Below are 20244 nucleotides of genomic sequence, written 5' to 3' on the forward strand. Positions count from 1 at the left end.
GTTAAAAGACTATAAACAGACTTGGGAACATTAGGCCCTGGAAACATCAGACCCTGCAAACATAGAACAGTGGGAACATGAGAACCTGCAGGCATAGGGCCATAGAAACCTGGGACCCTGGCAACAAAGGATCCTGGAAACGTATAACCCTAAAGACATAGGACCCTGGGAATATAGGGCAATGGGAACATAGGACCATTGGAAAACAGGATCCTGGGAACTTAGAACCCTAGGAATATGGGACCCTGGACACCTTTGACCCTGGGAACATAGTTATAACAATAATGATAATAATAACATTATTTAAAAAAATAGAGTTTACATAGGACCCTGGGAAAATGGGATCCTGGATACTACAAGCAATATATATTATGTTCATTAGTGAGCAGATTGTGTTAGTGTTGGACAGAGCCTGACTAGATGATTTCCCCTGCTTTCAGGTTTTATGCTAACCTAGCTTCATATTTGCCATACGGCCACGGAGTGTGGTAACAATCTTCTCATCTAACTCTTGGCAAGAAAGCAGATTTCCAAATATGTCAAACTATTGCTGTAATCCTGTCAAATCAAAAGTAAAATTAATACAGTAGAGTTCAAGTGGGCTAGCTAAGTTTAGATTATGCTAGAAATGAGAGCTGATAAGTATCACTTTTGTATTGCAGAAAATAGATCCACTCACATTATTTTCAACTTTGGCATGGGTTTAGTCATTAGTCCTCTAACACTGTGCATGTAGGAAACATGAGCCTTCTGGACAGAATCACATCTGTTAACTCCCTCCCTCCTGTCTGAGTGTGTGAGGAGTACTGTCATTGATAAAGAAGCCAGATCTCCCCTGCAAATGACTTCCACGTTATGTCATCTGTCAGTATCAATTAACCTCCAGCCACTAAGTCTGAAGAGGTCTGAAGCCAAGCTCTGCTGCAGCCAAGAGCTGCAGACAGTGAGGATAATCAGCAGTGCTGCTGAAAGGCTAGAAAAATAGACACATTGCAGGATCGAATCTTGTGTGTCATATGGGAAAATCACTGCAGTGAATGTGAGAGATGAAAGGCCCGACCAGATTGAGTGACTGACTACTGACCGCTGAAACTTTGTTACCTTTTTAAGGTAAAAAAAAACCCATGAATTCTTCCACTGTGCAGTGTTTTTGGCTAAACACAGTCTCCACCGCAATCACGACTTACTACGTGTGTTTCTATGGTAACAGAGAACATACTCCCTGACACTTGAAAATAGTGTTTATCTTTTTGCTCAGTCAGTGATGTGCTTTTGCAGTGGAATCCCTGCTGATGAATGTGGATCTGAAATTTTTTGCCATTAAACGATAAGTGTTTCTTAGCCACAGCTATGACACAAATACAAACAGGGTGTGCAGTGTGAAGAAATCAATGTAATTCACTTAATAAAGAGAGGCTGTCTTTGAGTGTGAGTGCAAAGTATATTTACAATAAATTGTATATTGGACATGTAGTCTTAAGCTTTAGATTTTTTGAAATTGGATCATTTAGTTTTCTTTTCTCACTTCACCATCCACAACCTGGGACACAAAGATCACTTTGTGGTCTGTTGTCAGCAGTGACAGTAGCTTCAACAGTGGGCCAATCTCCCAAAAAGTGCCCCCACACAGTCAGCCAAATCCAGGGCCCATATGGTCCTGCCTGCCCTCCCCCTTCCTCTCTTCACCCAGCCTCTGTTTGCAGCAGGTGATCACCCACCCACACACACACACACACACACACACACACACACACACACACACACACACACACACACACACACACACACACACACACATGCAGCATGTCAGTGGACAGGGGTTACACTGTGTCTCTTTATGTATTTGACATGCTGTATGTACAGGAATTTGTGCTTATACATATGGCTGCAAATAATGATTATTTTAATTATCCGCTGATTATTTTCTCCATCAGTTGAGGCCAAGTCAACATCTTGCAATGTCTTTGACACTTTGACTCTCATATAAGACAAAGACAATCAGCGCATCCTCATATTTTGTGTAGCTGAAACCAGCAAATGTTTGATTATTCTGTGAGAAAATATAGCCTGCAACTATGAAAATAATGCAGATTCATTTTCTGATCATCAGCTAATTCTTTCAGGTCTAAATTGTGCTTTTGATTGGCATGTGATATGAGGAGATTATACAAAATTAATTTGTAACTTATTTTTTTTTCCAGTAAATAGGGGTGTAATGTATGACCATTACAGTTTCAGTACAGACTTATCAAAAATTAGCTGGCACTGCATTATCGGCCCAGCTAAATGTCAGTGGAATGCAGATTGCCCCAAAACCTGTATCCCATCATAAATCCCCTTATGAAGTTTGCTCTTACTCTTCCACTGGGCACAGGGCCAGGGGCCCAAGGTGTCGGGGGCCACAGAGACACAAAAGTACCACAAAGAGACACCAAATGACAAGAGAGAGACACATAAGTACTAAAAAGAGACACCAAGAATTTTAGGCCTTAAAAGTCTTAAAATGTCTTAAATACATTTTTGCCTTAATAATTGCTTGGATTATGAAGTCAACATTACTTTATAAAGTCAGATGAACTTAAATGTAACTTTTTAATGTAGTAAAACATGTAACGCTGTAATAACTGCCAAATGAAACCAACATGGACTCTGATTTTCCTTTGTATATATGGTACATTTTTTGTCCTTATAGATGTGAAAAACACCTTAAATTATATTGACAAGTCTTGAAAAGGGGGGGGGGTGGCTTTTATGTGCATCTGCCCAGAGACCCATTGTCTCATAATCTGTCAATAAAGATGCTATTTTTCCCGAATTGAGGTAATCTCACCTCACAACCAAGCACCTGAGATATCAGTGTACTCTCATAGAGACACATACAGTAGGGAAAGAAACTGAGATGTCATGAGTTTTGGAGATAAGTGAGGATCTGCCTCCAGGAGAAATAAGGAAAGCAACAATATTAGATTCCAGTCCAAAAACAATGCTGACAAACATGGTTGAAAACCAGAACACGTGGTTTAAAAAACAGAATGCTTCCATATTGCAGTTGTGTCTAAACTGTGCACTTTGCAGTATAAGCAGGTGCTCAGCCAGTGCACCCTGACAGAGAATACTGAATCGAATTTACACCTTGTCTGAGTCTGTGCTTTGCACGGTTCTGTTCCTGTTTGCTTTAACCTGCCCTCTCGCCTCCGTGTCGGCTTTCTCAAATACATAGTATGTTCGAACAAAGTCTAGATTTTCTGTCAGGCCAGCAGGGGCTGCCTGGATCTTTCTGCCTGGTCGCTTTCCAGGTGCCCACCAGACTGTGACCGAGGATCGGGCTTGAGAGTGGAGTGTGTGTGTGTGTGTGTTTGGTGGGGGGGTGGTATGTTGTGGCAGCCAGGCGGGGCAGCCCGGCTCCTCCGACCCCTCAGAGCTCCATCTGGACTGTGGGGGGCTGTCATTTAGGAGTGCAGGGCCTGAGCAGAGGAGCAAATTGCTTTTTAATCGATCATATTCCCTGTAAAAGCCACTCCCAGCAGCCACTTGCCTACTTTCCATTCTATTTATGGAAGCTCTCTGCCTCTGACTACTATACTGTATGTGTGCTCTGTGTGTGTGTGTGTGTGTGTGTGTGTGTGTGTGTGTGTGTGTGTGTGTGTGTGTGTGCGTGTGTGTGTGTGGATGTGTATTACTCATCTTGTGGGGACATAAATGTGTTTACACACTCACATTGTGGGGACTCACCTCCCTTATGGGGACAAAGTGCAAGTCCCCATAATAAAAATCATTCAATTTTAGAGTGAGTATTTGGTTTAGGGTTAAGTTTAGGTTAAGTTTAGGGTAAGGGTTAAGTTTAAGGAAGTAGTGGTCATGGGTGGGTTAGAGTATGAAAGAAACTTCCACTCAGTCAAATATACCTAAGGAAATGAATGTAAGTCAACGTAATGTCCTCTGAAGTGATGGAAACATGGCTGTGTGAATGTGTGTGTGTTTGTGTGTGAAGGAGGAGACAGAAAAAACAGACAGCAGGGGTCAGTTTGTTGACCACTTTAAGTCAGTGAAAACAGAATCATTTTTTTTCCACTCTTCCTCTTAAATCTAGCCTTATGTGTATATGGGTGTATTTTTGCTCATTAAAGTCAGAGTGCTACATCGACCTTGTAATGCTCATGCAGTTATAGATGATATGAAGGCTGATAGCAAGCTGTTTTGATAGCAAGCTGTTCCTTTGTATTTGCAGAAGGCAGTGATTGCAGGGCAATGAAACATGAGCATCAGACACTGCTCCATTATGAACAAAAAGAAAAACCCTCCTCCCCACCATTAAAACACCACAGAGCTACAGTCAAACATGTCATGTGCTTTTATAGAAGCCCAACAATGCTGTAATGTGATCGTTTTCCCAGCTCCAGTTTCTTGCATCTATTTTGAGTCTGATGCCCAGTATTGAGTCTCGCACTAACCGGCGCTACTGTGCAGCGTGCACGGGTAATAAATTATGACTCAGCCCAAACGCCGCCACTGATTGTTGGATCCATTTTCTAAGATGCCGTTGTTTCTAACTAATCTGCCCCTCGGGGCCTCATGAAAAGGAAGTTTAAGTCTGTATTTGCTCGCTCCGTAGAACAATTTTTTTTGTTTCTTTTCATAAAGCATTGAATCACCCCCTTTGTAAAAAAAAACAAAACAAAACAAAAAAAGCTTGAGCTGTAATGGTGTCACATAAAAGATCCTGCAGAATGAGCAATACCAGTGAATGAGGCCGCTGCTTGCAAGCACTCCTGTCAGTTTGCCTTTGCAGGCCTCGCAAGGATTGTAAATGTCGTCACATTTGCAACAAGACAGCTTTTTGCTACCTGCTGAAAATTAGTTTTTGGGTGTGCTTCTCTTTCTCTGCAGTGCACCAGAAAATGTAATAACTATTTAATATGACTTTGTAGATGTTGCAAAGACAGGACCTCAATTAGAGGTTAGCACAGTCAGAGAAAAAAATCTTATATTCTGTTGTTTTTTCACAGTGCAGACTGGAAAAATGATCTAATTGTGATCATTTTGACTGATAGTGCAATTGCTTTATGATTTGCGATATTAGAGGGAATGTTCATATTCTATAGACATTACAGAAAATTATAATATTTATGTTAAGATGATGTGTTGGCCACGACATCTCTGCAGCACGACAATATCTGATTTCAAATGGTATTTGAGCATTTCAGTTAAATATTGAGCATCTGTTTAAAATTGCAATAGGACATATTGTGGGTTCAATAAAATTTTGTTCTATTTTTCAACCCTAGTTTGTTTTTTATGTTGGCTCCAAGAGCTCAATGCACAGTCACTAAAAGAAACAGAAAACAAGCAAATGAAGACAACTAATATAGACAACACAACCAAATAATGAAAAGTACGTATTATTCAGACACAACAAAACACAACTAAATAGAGTTCAATCAGGACAGACTCAACTGAAAAGAGCTTAAAGACTAATACAATTAATTTATTTGAAATGGCATATTAGGAAAGTTGAAAAAAGAGGAGAGAGGAGAGGAGTTTTTGCTGGGAGTTTTTTAAGGGAGTAGTGATTAGGAGTATAAATCATTTCGTCGTTTCATTACAGCACATTATTTCAATTCTTTGGACAATGATACAATATTTGATATCACAAAGTCTGCCATGATATGATTTTGATTTTTATTCAATTCAGGAGCCTGCAATCAATATGAGATGATATCGTATGTCCATTTAGTCCCTTTTTCTTCTGCTTTTGGAAATGCAAGAAAAAAAAAGACACATAAATAATTCTAACCGGTTACGTGCAGTTAAGTTTACTTTATGTCAGCTCCACTAACAAAAAAAAAAAAAATGGCTTAGCAACAAGAACATTTAAGAGAAGTATAATGTTCAGCTCAATAATAACGTTGAAGGTTCATAAGCAAAACAGTAGTTTTTTGCTACTCACCATTACTAGGTTAAGCCTGTGCTTTTTTTTACATTACAGAAATTAGCCTCGTAGCTCACAGAGTTTTCCGCTCCTCATAGGTTAACAAGTTACATGCATTATTTTATTCTTTTTCTCACTCACCGCTGCTTTAAACCATGGTTGGATTTCAGCCTGCATGCATGTTTTGTCAGCCTTCAACACTGATGCAACAGAGCAGCTAACACTGCTGTAACAAGAGCAACAAGTCAGTGGACTGCAGAGTGAGATGACAGGGTTGTTTACATACAGCATGTGCTTTGTCTGTTGATCTGTCTTGTCTCCAAAATCTAAAATATTTCCACACTGCAGATTCATTCCTGAGAGAGGAGTGAATATCATCATCGTCTTTTTCTTGGCTGCTCGCCATTTTCTGTCTGGCGCTGTTTGAGTGTTTCGGAAAGAGGTGTGCATGGACAGAAATGGTGGGATGATGGGTATTTCACATTACAGATTATTTTTTAGATGATGATATGGATCGATGTTTTTGCTTTGCGTCATAGATCATTAAATCAATATGTCAAGCTAGATTAATGGATCGTTACACCCCTAATAGTGATGCCATAAGCTACATAAATGGTGATGGTGGTGAAGAGGTGAAGAGCAGTCGCTGAAGATCTGGATGGATGAGATGTGGAATTGAACTTCTGATGAGCTCAGCGGTAGGACCCATGGGCCTTGGATGTGATGGAAACTGGAGGTGCATGTGGTGGAGGAGGGTCACATCAATCTGGCACTGAAATGAGAGCTGACAGCAGCAAAGAGAGGAGCAGTTTTTAAGTTTGACAGTACCAAGATGCAGTTGTGGCAAAATCTGATTGGTTGTAACTGAAAGAGTGAAAGCTCTCAATCAGCTGATTGAGTCAGAAGTGAGAAAAGGAAAATGGAGAGACAAAGAGAAGGTAAATAGAGCGAGCATGATGATAGTGTTCATTATTGAACTTCTACTAAGCTTAAAAAATGTACGTAAGATTCAGACAGCACAATCAAATATAAAAAAGAGCCGCAATCTGTGTTTCTGTATTTGGTTTTTGTTAAAGATTGTTGAGGATTTCTTCATTTGGCTATGTTTTTGCTGCAGTACTCTCTCTCTCTCTCTCTCTCAGGGAGACTGTAGTCTAGTGTCTTATTGGATGTGGATTGGAACTCATTGATCTGACACTGAAATGACAGCAGCAGAAAGAAGAACAGTTTTAAGTTTTACAGCATGATTGGCTTGCAGAGGTCGTGACAAAATCTGATGTGTCGTTACTAAAAGAGTGAACATTCTCAGTCAGCTGATTGAATTTGAAGTCTGAAAAGAAAAAGAAAGAGACAGAGAGCTTCATACATACACTTAAGATTCAGACAACAAAATCCAATGCTGAAATGTGCTGCAATCTGTTCTCTATAGTTACACCCTGTTTTGGTATTTTTTTTTTTCAATCTGAGAAAAATTGGTGAGGATTTCTGCATTTGACTATGTTTTATTTATTTGCTCGAGTTTCATTTAGCTGCAGTGCATTGAGCTCTCAGGGCGACTGTCGTGTAGTGTCTTATTGGCTGTTTGCAGCATCTGGCGTCCCTGGATCCTCTCTGATTGTGACCTTTCACATGTTCCATAGCTGCACTGCTCAGCTAACACAGTTAGGAGTGGGAGAGAGTGAATTAAAGTGCTCAGAGTGAGGAGCATCGGGAGGAAGGATGTAGAGAGGTATGGCAGGTACTCAGCTGGATTCCTGTATTCTCTCTGCCAATGTTTTGTCGCGGTCTCGCCCCCTGACCAAACAGGACATAAGACTCACCACCCCATGCTGTTGTAGCTCTGCTGCTGCCCTCATGTACCATTCATGGCTTTTATTCCAATGATTCTCTGTTGTTTATAGCACTCCTCCTCCTCTCCGTGCTGGGTGTGTTTATTTTTTAACCACCACAAAGGTTGTGCAGCATCTTTTCTATTCAGACTAGTGGCAGACTGATAAAGTCCGTGCTGGTCTTGAATTATAAATATGATAGCTGCCAGTCAATACTGTCACCCTCTAATATGCTTCAGCTTCTTTTTAACCACAGCTTGCCAGTATTTTGATGTTAATATTAATGTAACATGCCTGACCAGAGTTTTACCCAGCAGTTTCATGATGACAGTATGTAATATGTGCAATGAAAAAGCCTTAAGCCCATTGGAAAATACTCTGATTAATTGCATTAAAGTGAAATGGTATGAGACAATGGTGATTGCCTATGGCCCAGTGATGGAATTGTTGCAGTATTTATATATTTGCAGTATAAGGTCTGTTATTTCTGTATAGCAGACCATTGCTATGCATAATAGACCATACTTATGAAGGACAGACCATTTCTATGGGCACAGTTCGGATCATATACTCTGGAGGAACAATAAAATCATTGCTAAGTCACTACAATCGTTTTAAAATTAATATTTTGTGTCAAATTACTGATTTTTGGTACATGCCCATGTAACAAGCAGGACATATACATTGAACAGGTCATTACTGCAAGATAAACCCCTTCAGGATGATTCAAGACCTGTCCTGTGTCGTCCTGTCAGGGTTTATTTCATAATAATGACCTGCTCACTGTACATTATCCCTTACATAACAAGTTGCCCAAACTGTGATTAGAATCCACAACCTTCTTGCTGTGAGGTGACAGTGTTAACCGCTGTTCCACTGTGCTGTCCATTCGCCAATTTGGTGTCACCAAATAAATCAGAACTCAAATCTTTGAGATTTCCACTAAAATGGATTCTAATTGTGACAAAGTTTTCCTTTTCATGCTTGCATTTATTCAAGTTTCTCTGAAGTCTAAAACGTCTTTCACTCTGGTTTTCAGGTGCAGCAGCTCAAGTGTTGTGGCTCTGGAGTGATAAATGTCAACCTGTCCTGATATTTGTATGGGTCTTTCTCCTCAACCAAAGGTGAGTTCATCCTCTTTTCAGACAGGTGCATTGTGGTTTACTGTTACCATTGGATTTATGTAACAGGTGTTGCGCTGCACTGCTCAGACCTTATTCCCATCTGCAAATATGCATAAAGTTCCTAGAAAGCTATAAAAGACATAACATCAGTAAGTGAAAATGATGAATTACAGACATGACGTGGTTTAATGACCTGCTCATAAATCTTTAGACTGAGGAATAGATGACTTTGGTGTCGTGTTTTATTACATGAAGTCCAAAAGTATGGTACATTTATAGGTGAGTTTCAAAACACTTAAAATGTAGTTGGATTATGTGAGTAGCTGATGCTGCTTTTGCCATGATGGATCCCTGTCTGCCGTTGAGAAAAAAGTGAGTAAGTTAGTTCTTTGTGCCGCTAAGATCAAATTTACATCCACAAGACAGTTTCAAAGGAAAAGACACAAGCGCCGATATTAGATCCTGTTGTGGTATTTCTTTCACAGATCCTAAGTAACTGCTGTGTGCACCCAAGATCTTTTCCAACAACTTTCTTGGGTTGTCCTTGCATTCACTGTCTTCCAAAGCATTGATGTTTGAAAGAGGTAAAGTTTCTTGCCACCTGACAAACAATTCAGGCCTTGATGTTGGTTGCCTGGGAGCTGTAAACTGGAGTTGAACCTATTTGTGGAAGCTCTGTCTCCAAAAAAACAAACAGCAAAACGGTCAGCCTTTTCTTTGGTCACACTGACAAGATGACTCCCTTTAGCTGCTGATTTACGAGAACGCTGAGTCGCTGCACTACAGTGTGTTGTTCCTTTTTTGCTGCTGACGTTAATCTCATGTCTGGCGGCTTAAACCGGTCATTTGCGTAGTTCGGCAGAGGAGAAAGTGGATTCCGACTCCAGGTCATGTTTTGTTTCTGTCTCGGGCTTGTACTTTTTTGTTTAATGGGACTGAGCTACTGCGCTGGCCGTTCTTAGGGGAGCAGTACATCACTGGAGCTGCATCTGTGCACCTCAGCCAGGAGTTACGGCCTGGCCTCAGATGAGATATCAGCTTTAAGGCTTGACATGAGGGGAAGATTTAAAGACTTGCAAAAAATAAAATTCACACAAAATGGTGAAGACAGCCAGACTCTGACATGCAGTTATTGAAAGCACTGGGAAGGGAGATTAACCCACCTCCACCGCCTCCCTCAGGCTACCATTCATCCCCAGTTGGTGCCTTCTCTGCTATCCCCCCGAGAGGCTGCAGGGCTGCTGGGACAGAACAACTGAGTGACTCCTCGCTATCCTCTCCTGCTCCACTGCCTCTTAGCATTTTACAGTGTGCTGCTAAATGTTTTTAGTTTGCTTTTATGATTTCATATTTCATTTTCTGCCTCTCCGAAGCCCTAAAATCCCTCCTTTATGATTCATCAAGGTGGGAATGAGTGGCCATCTGTGGACCGAATGTTTACAGCAGATTGGCTTTAAGAGAGGTCAACTCACGGACACACGCTCAACTGCTCCTCAAGCACCCTGCAGTTCAACCAGGAGTCATTCAGTGGATGGTGTTTGAGAAGTTTTGATTTAGAGCCAGTGAAAATTATTTATTGAAGCAATTTATTTTCCTTTCTGGAGACCTGTTGATAGTTTTATGTGTAATATTACAGAGAGAATTTGCAAAAATAAAGTAAAGTTAGGATTACAGAACAGGAAATATGACCACAGTACAGCATTTTGGTAACAGTTTATTTGTGTGTGCATAAGACTGTCATGTCCATGACCATGTTATGACACCTGTCATGAACATGAAAGAGTCTTTCTGAATGTTTATGACTGTTGTCATTGAGTGTCATTTGGTTAATTATGTAATTTTTATGGCAAAGTGGACAGTGAGAGTGAGATGCCTTTGTTATGACAACTCTACATTAACCAATACAACATAGCATGTCAATGTCTTTGTTATAAGAACTTGACATAAACCAAGACAAAAGTATCTTTGTCATGACAACTTGACATTATCAAACTGTTTAGCATTACGTTCTAACATTACGTTATACTGTCATATGTGGTTGGTTTTGACACTGGACATCATGACACAGTTATAAGTGTGTCATGAACATTTTCCCTCACCTGTTGAATGGTTCTGTAATGATGTCATGAATAATTTCCTGGATTTCAACCAAAGTGATACCATTTGGAATTGTCATAAAGATGACATTACATGTTATAAGGCCAGTTTGATGACAGAGTACAGTACCAAGGTGATGTAAAGAGTTAGCTGATATACAGATAGCAGTTAGCTAGTTTGCTTGTTACTAAAGTAGGCTAACAGCTATCTGTTGTTTACTGTAGCTAAATCACATTTATACTGTACTTTGTCATCAAACTGGCCATATAATGTACTTACAACTTTCAAATGATACAACGTTATTTGAGGTCAAGGAAAATAATCATGACACACTTATAATGGTCTCATGACAACCGATGTCAAAACCAACCATATATGTCAGTCTTATGTAATGTTAAAATGTAGAGTTAAACAGTTTCTTGATAATGTCAAGTTGTCATGACAATGACATCGACAGGTTGCTACAACAAAACATTTTTGTCTTGCTTAATGTCAAGTTGTCATAAGAAAGTCATCTCAAATAATGTAAACTTTGTACTAATAGTGACATAATTGACAGAATGACACTGAACAGTAAGTTGACAGCAGTCATAAAGATGCATTAAGGCTCCTACATGTTCGTAAGGGAGTCATGACATTGTAATGACAGTGTAATGGCGGTCTTATGTACCCTCCTTTGAAAGTGTTGCCTGGTTTTCTTAGCTTTAGCTTCTTTAGCTTAGCTTCTACTCTCTATGGCTTCAGGTTAGTTAGGTAGTACTACTTTTTTAAGAGTAAATGTCAAGTCAAGTCAGTTTTATTTAGTGCCAAATCATAACAGAAGATTCTTAGGGCACTTTTCATGAAAAGCAGATAGCAGAGCTCTTTAAAAATGAAACTAGACACTATGGGCCGCAGCTTTTAACTTCTTGTTCTCTCTGTTTGTAGTGGCCAACACACAGCTGCCGCTTGCATTCGAGTGTTGTACGTGTGATCACAGCTGAATGGAATCTTACCCAGTGAGGGTTTTCTCTTTTAATACCATATTCAGTGTGACCTTTCTCAGTGAAACTTCAGCAGCTGCCCTTCAGTTATATATATAATCTTCACACATCAGCCTTCACTACACCTGCAGTACATTTCAGGGTACAACAGGTTCAGCTTGTAACCCTCACTGAGTAAATGCTAGCTGGAGAAGGTTAAGTGCACTGGAGTGGAGTTATCCATCCTCGAGCCCCGCCTCTCAAATCAAGTTTTATCCTTGAATCCATGGCTCTCCAAAATGGCACTAGTTTAATTAACTCTCTGGAGCCTCTCTAAGAAAGGCCATTTTAATAGAGTTTGAATGCATATTAATCTACTGGCAAGGGACCAATTATGGTTGACTGTCACTGAGAGTGCATGCGTTGTGTGGACTAATATGACCTCTCCAGTTCTTCTAACATTGTATTGTTTTTAATTATGGAATGTTTTCTTTGGGGAAAGATCATGACTGTAGATTGAAAATGTGGAATTTACTAAACTGTGGCCTGTAACTGCCTGAACTGCTGCTTTTCTTTGTCATATCCTATGGGAAACTAAATATTTATGGTGTTGGACTATGGGTTGGAATAACACAAGCAATTTGATTACATCATCTCAGGCTTTAGGAAATTATTTCTTATGTTTTACAGACAGATTAATCACTCATGAAAATAAGTGTTAAATATATATATCTATCCCTAAAAACTGTAACAACTGGATGCAATGCATCATGCAACATGAAATAGTGCAATAGTCCTGCAAACAAGCTCACTAGCTGTGGTGCTAAGATAACTTGTTGATCCTGTATAGAGTGCTGCTGGGTGTGAGCCAACAGTGGCCAACCAACTGTATGACTGACCAGGACATATAATCTGTTCCTCTCCATGTACATATGGTGACTGTAGTCACTGTAAGTTTTTTACGCCTCTGTGCCAGTGACAGCTGAGGCCGGAGATGTTATGTTTTTTCGTCCCATTCTCGTGTACGCGATATCTCAGCTACGCCTTAAGGGAATCTCTTCAAATTTGGCACAAAGGTCTACTTGGATTCAGGAATGAACTGATTAGAATTTGGAGGTCAAAGGTCTGTTGAAGATTTTGTAGCTTATTTAGAGCAACAGCCATATTTAAAGCATTGTAGGCCACCACAATCTCATTAATTTTACGGATATTGAGCTTCAGCAAAGTCAGCATGTTTCTCACTGGAAGTTATTCACTAGAATCATACATGTCGATATAGTGATAACTTCCCTTTTGCCAAAAAATATAGTTCCTTTGAAGTCTTCACTATATGTATCATGAGTCTGAACAGACATGAATATAAAATGCAACATGACTGGTTTTCTTAGATACAACCCTGAGGCGGTAATTGTAGTTTCTGTGTAACTTGGTCAGTTCATGGCAGATATGTCTGAGTCAATAGCACAGTAATAGAAGCCGACCTCCCGTCCATCATTCCTTCACCACACAACGCAGAGTCTAAGGATTGCTTCACTATTCTGTTCCGTCAAGTTATATCTGTCGACATGTTGGACAGAAAACTGTGTCACTAACAGTAGCTAGCCGGTGTCTATTTAGTTACTTTCAGTTCCCACTGGGGTCACCCGTGCTTTTGCTATTTTGGATTAAAGTGTTCACTGAAATGGCATACATTACAAGTTGGCTCAGCTCTGTGCTGCACTCCAGCTGAATGGAAATGAAAATTGTTCCAGAAAGTTTTGAAGTAACTTTTCCTGACTGCGGTGTTGAATGTGCAGAGGAGGACTTTTAATAAGGCAGCCTCAGCCAGGAGTCACACAGACTGTCTCTAAGGGCCAACAGGCCCATAGCCATGAACTCCCAGCTTTCCCACTAATGCACTACTTTATTCTCTCCCTCTCTCTGTTTCTCTCTTGCACTGACACCTTTGAAAAGCCGGTGTTTTGTTTTCATTTGCAGGAAGAGGGACCGCTGGCCCACAGCCCAGTGATCCGCAATGGCCTGTTTTCCCAAATAATTAAGATAGAAGAGAATTTATTAAAGTTAATTATACTTTTTTTTAATAGTGCAGATACACAGTCGCTCAATTTTGTTTTGGTCCCCATCCTGCCTCCTTCACATTACATTTTTTGCATGATTAATAACAGCACTTCTGCAGGAGAATTGCTACCTCAAGTGACATTTAGGCCATGTCGCCTTTGAAATGATTTCTTGTCACCCAGTCCCTAAGCTTCAGGAAGTGTTCAAACATTGTTTATTACTCATTTTGATTCATTCAATGTCAGAATGAGCCCGAGGCCACTGTTTATCATTTTATGCACTGAGGGTATATTAATGGGGCAGGGAAAATGACTTTAATAAGTTAATGTACACCAAGTGAGAAGGGCTTTTTTTATGACTGGATCTGGCAGCGTGAATTGGTTGAGACAGAGGGTGAAATGGGTTTGCAGCCATGCAGTCGACTCCAGTCCAGTCGAATTTGCAATCTTTTAAGGAAATTAGAGGTTGTAATGATGAAGCCTTCAAGTTCTTCCTGTCTGCATTTACTACGGTAATGAGTCTAACCATACTCGTATCATGCCATTTCCAACATTTCATCTGCGGCAAAGCACTTACAGTGAAAAAGGGCTTTTCAGCCTCCTTACATGATTGCATGTTTGACTTCAGAAAAAAAGTTAGTGGAGCTGGAGGTGTGGCTGGTGTAAAGCTGATATTTGCGGAGGCTCCAGACATGAATGTGGTCGGGTTCAGTCGTAACTCTGAACCAAAGTTCATGTGTATTTGCTGCACAGTCAACCTGCCGCTATAAATATATGCCTGATTTGTCAGTGGTACCACATTAGTGAGACTATAGAAATGCTTTGGGACCAACTGTCCCATTTCACTGGAGTTGTTTGTATAGCATTGAGGCACATGTTTACAGCTGCTCTCAGTAATAATTATATCCTCCAGAGTAGTGTGGAGGGAATGTGCATTTAGCTCCAGTGGGCCTCGCTTCATGGGGGACGATTGTTGGTGTTTTATTAAACACTCACAAATTATGGTGCCAGCCAAGAATAACTGCCATCTTCAGTTTGTGACATTTGTGCCACTCTGAATTTCATTGTGTTGCAGTGATCAGTGTTTCCCTTTAGCTTTTTTTCTATTAATATAAAGAGTTTAGATTCTTGGTCTACTGGCAGAAAAGGTCACCCTCCACCCTGCCTGTGTTTGTAATTCCTTTCTTCTTCAGGGCTTATTGAATTTCTAAAGTAGCTGGTAATATCAGTAATAATAATAAAATGAGCAAAGACAACAGATCATGAATATAAGAGCTAACTTTGTTGTCTGGGTTTGCATTATCACCAGTAATAGCTGCTGTTCCACACTAGATTTCCTTGTGTAATGTTGGCTAGTAGGGCAGTGGACCTACATGTGTTTTTTTCTTCAGGGCTGGTATGGATACTGATTACAAGGAAACTGTCAACTGGTATTTGAACATAGATTCTGTGGCCAGGTAGGACTAATGACCAGACCTATAATTCAGTCAGGCAGTAATTGAGCAATTACAGACACCTGTTGGTAGATAGTGTGGCTACTGGGAGGGAATTGACTTTGGCTGTATGTAGGCCTAGGATGTTGTCTGGTTTGGCGTTAAAGCAGCATGCCAAATAGAGATTTTGGCAGTCGGACTGGGAACGCAGATGTTTTTGCTCCATGGGACTTGGGTGGTATAAAGGTATTACAGTATACCAGGGTATTAAGAACTCCTGAAGGTATGGTTTTAATACCATCCTAATTAAATTAAATTAAACTGATAGGGAGGTGCTGTATTGTAGTGCCTAACACGTGCCAGCAGGGGTCAGTCTCTGTGCTCCAGCGCAGCTGAGGAGACAAACATGACTTTCACAAGAATTAGAAACATGGCGTCTGCGGTGTAAAGTTACAGGACAACTAGTAAAGAAGTAAAATGCTTCTGCCACTGTATTTTGGATTTAGTCCAGATGATAAAGGTCAGCCAGCAAACACTTCAGACTACTGACTGGTCAGAGTAGTGTATCATAGTGAGTGTATGACTTTACAGTGTGTAACTTCAACAAGTGTGAGAAAGGTAAAATGGCCAACTAAATACTGGCGGTGCATGCACAGCGATGCTGTAAATGTGCAGTTTAGATTTGAGTATCATACTACAGTGGTGCAACTAAACAGTGCACTAAAATATGCTTCTGAAAACATTTTAGGCAAAAATAGGTGAATAGGTGAAGCAGTAAGTGAGGCTTGTCTCATATTTGACAGTATTTGTGTGTAGTGTGTGTTCAAATGACACTTTTTTGCCCAACTTTACTGAGTCAACAAAGTGCACACATATGTTTAGGTCTACTGTGACCTCTAGAGGAACTTATGTCATATACAGCCCCTTTAAATTTGAACTGAATTGCCTTTAAGCATAAGCTTAATTAAGCCAGAACTTTTCAACATTATTATAGTTTATCTTATTGGCAATCAGATTAAATTATTAACTCTGGTAATTGCAAAAATACTGAGTATCGGATGTATTTCTAATATATCAGCTACAAGAGCTGATTAATCGGTTGACCCCTATTAGCTTGACAGAGGTTTGTCAATGTGGAATGTGCAATAAAAAGTTTTGGAAATGTGAGGATGAGGGCTGCATGCAAATATGTCTCTAAAAAGATTATTTTAAAGTGTTTTCAATCTAAGTTGCTTTATTTCAACTATTGAAAATGTCTATAATAAGCTTTATTCTTCCCCCCTTTCTGTGTGTAATGGGAAACCTGTCAATACAATACAGCATTACTCTGATATTCTCACTCTCATTAGTGTAGTAGTTGGATGTACAGTATAGAATATATAAACATATGCTATACAGGGGCTAATTCTAAAATTATTTCATACTTTTGATTTTTTTTCTTTGCAGCTCCACAGATTGCTGTTGATTAAAGAGCCATTCAGGATTGAAAATAGTATGAAGAAACAACAAAAACTGTACAAAGCACATTAAAAGAAATTATATTTATGTTACGGTATTTGCAGTAGTAATTAACTACTACCACACATTGTGGCAAAGCTTGCTGTTTATTTTCAATGCGTGCATCTAATGGCGAGTAGTGCAGCGTTGCCCTTGTTGTGGTGTTTTGAGACTGGATTTGGATGCGTGGTGGTGATGCAGCAGAGGGTGGCAGCGGCAGAGAACCGGCGAGCGTGACTAATCCGGGGATCTCCTGTGTGGCGTGTACAGCTAGCCGTCCTTCACGCCTCGCGCCTCCCTGATGGATGCTGCACACCCACAGCCTCATACACCAATGGATGGGGGGGAAGATGGTATGATTTGGAGGCAGTGTTGCATAGATCTCAGTACCACATATAGGGTAGTTTAGACTTTCATTAAGGGGCCCAGCAGGTAGCCGACAAAGTTTAAGGTTCTTTTACTTACCAGTCACTCCACTTTTTATAGCTCTACTTGTACTGTCTGGTATTGTTTCTTCCAATAGGCAGAAGAAAGGGGCACAAAGTAATGAAAATACATCAGTGCTTCTGTGTACTGGCACATAATTAGGGAATGTCTGGCTTTTAGTGTCTTTATATCAGCGCCATTTGCTGTGTGAGTAGCCAGAGATAAGCTAGGTTTTCACTTATAAATTAAGCAAAGTGGCCATTGTTTACTGTCAAGAACAAAAGTGGTACAACTTCATGTGTTTGCACCAAAATTAATTTCTTGGCTTGACCAGATGCTAGAGTTTTACCAATGTAAAAACTTTCAAAGTAGTTTGATATTAAGTCAAAAAGCGGACCGGACAGGTAATATTGAATTTGACTACTTAGTTTTATACATGACCCAGCTGCTCAACATAATAAAAGCCTAGAAGTGGAGTTATGAGTTCTTGTAAATGTTTCAGGATAAAAGACTTAAAAGACTCTTTCATTTCACATGGATACAGGAAGTGTTGCATTTGTATTTGCAGTGTAATACAGTAACTTCAACATGTTGTATGTTACTGACTGTGCTGACAAACTATAGCTGGCTGGCTATCGCACTAACATAGCAAACAGGGACAGGGTTATATCACAGCTGAAAATGGAAAGTGATGGGGTCATTTTCAACTCAACAGCGATGTATTTCTTAAGCTAGTTAGCAATTCAGCCGCACGCCACCAACTGCTCAGCTGTGATGCATAATTTGCTACATGTGCTGCAGAGACTGCCCACATTTCCCATGATGCCTTCTAAGTTATAGCTGAAACACATATGCAAATGTTACTTTTTGTTAGTGTTAATGTGTTATTTATGTGCTGGTTTATGGTTGTAACCATGAGTGAGTCAGCTGTTGCCTTTCATATCTTGTGTTCCTTGCGCCTCTGTTCTCGCCACGGAGATCTACTTTTGGTTTCTTTGATATGGACATTTCACAAAGAGAAAATTTAGTGAAATAAAACCCCTGTAAGCTTGTATAACAAACTGAATTGGTAAAACCAGAAACCGACATATGCTTCATATAACTCCATAAAGCATAACTGCTTATTTCTGTAGGGTGAGGGAAGCTGGAGAGGGATCATGTATTTGGTTCTAGTAAAGCCTGTTTGTGTCTTCTGCCCTTTGGGTGAATTCCCTCACTAACAGGTGAGAAAAAAACAGCTGACTGAGTCCATTATCGACACGTTTCTTTTTGTCTTATTTTTGATTTAATATTTGAGATGATTCTAAAGGATTCAGTCTTTAAAACTGATTTTTGAATGTCCTTGAGATTCATAATACAGAGTCTGTAACCCCTTTTGACTGCATAGCTTTCACTTTATATGCATTCACAGTTATAGCTACAGCCCTTCAGAGACCTGCTAATTCTGTTTTAATGCTGCAGTTCTCATTTAGTCTGTCATTACAAAAATGACAAAAATGATTTATGAGAACACTGAACAAAGTCTCGCCTTCTTATGCGCCAAAGGAGAAAAATTGGGAATGTACACTTTCTCTGTATTAATGGGATTGATTTGTTCTTATTCAGCCACAATGAGAGAAATTCAAGTTGCTTTCTTCTGATTGCCTCTCAACAGGCTTGAGCTCTTCAAAGTCATGCACCAGTGTGGGACTGCTAATATATTCATGGGCTGAATGTGAACAGAAAATAACAATGCAATGCAACTGAATCAGATCTTTTCACATATAGACAGAAGGTTTTCGCGATCAGCAAGCTCACTGCTAGATGCCACTAAATCCTCCGCACTGGTCCTTTAATCTTTTGTGTCTAAAATCTATTATTTATCTTATTTTCTATTATTAAAGAGGTTGTAAGCACGACACTGACATATCATCACCCTCTGAGTTGATATGGTGAACATACATGGAGCAACACTCCATTCATTTAGAGTTGAGTTTCATGGCTGTTGGACCAGAAGTCCAATATTTACTAGTACTTCTTTTGCTCTGTTTTAATCTCTACCAGCTGCTCAGAAAAATATATGGCCCTAAAAGCTCCACTGTGTTTGTCAGCTAGTTGCGAATTTTGTCCACTAAAAATATTGATTATTGCTAACACTTTCTTGTAATAATATTTAATGCTAATATATAAAAAAAACCCAATCCTTCTAGGACTGTATTGGTCTTCACCAACTCCTGAGGAAAATATCTGATTCTTTAGTAGGGTTTGAATAGCAGTTATTTGAGTTATCTGTCAGGGAGACCCCGAGTCAACTCAGATTTTGTCAGTCAAGTTTTTTTTTTTAGATATGTCATTGTGCACAGGTGGAGGGCAGCATGATGCCGGACAGCGCAGTCTGTTGCCTGCTCTGGTCAGTGAAGTACGCTGTTCAGTTTCCACTAGAACTTCTGCCCACTGTGACTGATGCTTCAGCCGACTACGCTATCAGCTGCCCGGCATGCGAAATACTCTGTAATGCACTGGAATTTTATGACAAACCGAGCAGGAGCACACTTTTACATTCTCTGACTGTGTGGAAATTCTGTTTTCATATCAAAGATGATGACAAAGAAAGGCATTAAAATGTGGTGTAGGCTAAAACATGAAACTCGTATGGTGATATAGTGGTTTAGTGTGGAGCTGAACTTAAAAAAATAGGAATTAATTGTCGAATCTTCCTCTTGAACAACCAATCCGTTTCAGCTGACAAAATCCTGAGTCCATTATGTTCATCAGTTAGTTAGTAACTTTGTTTTTCCTCTTTGGTTTCATGCTTGACCAACCCAGTCTTCCCAATTTGTCAAATATAAATGTTTTGTGAGGTGAGATGAGGTGAGAAGGAGGGATTTTCACCTCAGAGACTGGGGTTTAT

General features: G+C 39.9%; 1 protein-coding gene across 4 annotated transcripts in view; it reads left to right on the forward strand.

The window, feature by feature from the left end:
* arvcfb (ARVCF delta catenin family member b) overlaps positions 1-20244 on the forward strand; it is a 309702-nt gene that overhangs the window by 60788 nt on the left and 228670 nt on the right. For all 4 annotated transcript variants that reach the window (XM_084729087.1, XM_084729088.1, XM_084729089.1 and 1 more), the window contains exon 2: positions 8798-8882. The gene's annotated coding sequence lies outside the window, so the exon portion shown is untranslated. The remainder of the gene's footprint in view (positions 1-8797; positions 8883-20244) is intronic.

The sequence above is a fragment of the Lutjanus erythropterus genome, chromosome 10 (assembly GCF_056507025.1).
Source record: "Lutjanus erythropterus isolate fLutEry1 chromosome 10, fLutEry1.hap2, whole genome shotgun sequence".
Taxonomy (NCBI): Eukaryota; Metazoa; Chordata; class Actinopteri; order Lutjaniformes; family Lutjanidae; genus Lutjanus; species Lutjanus erythropterus.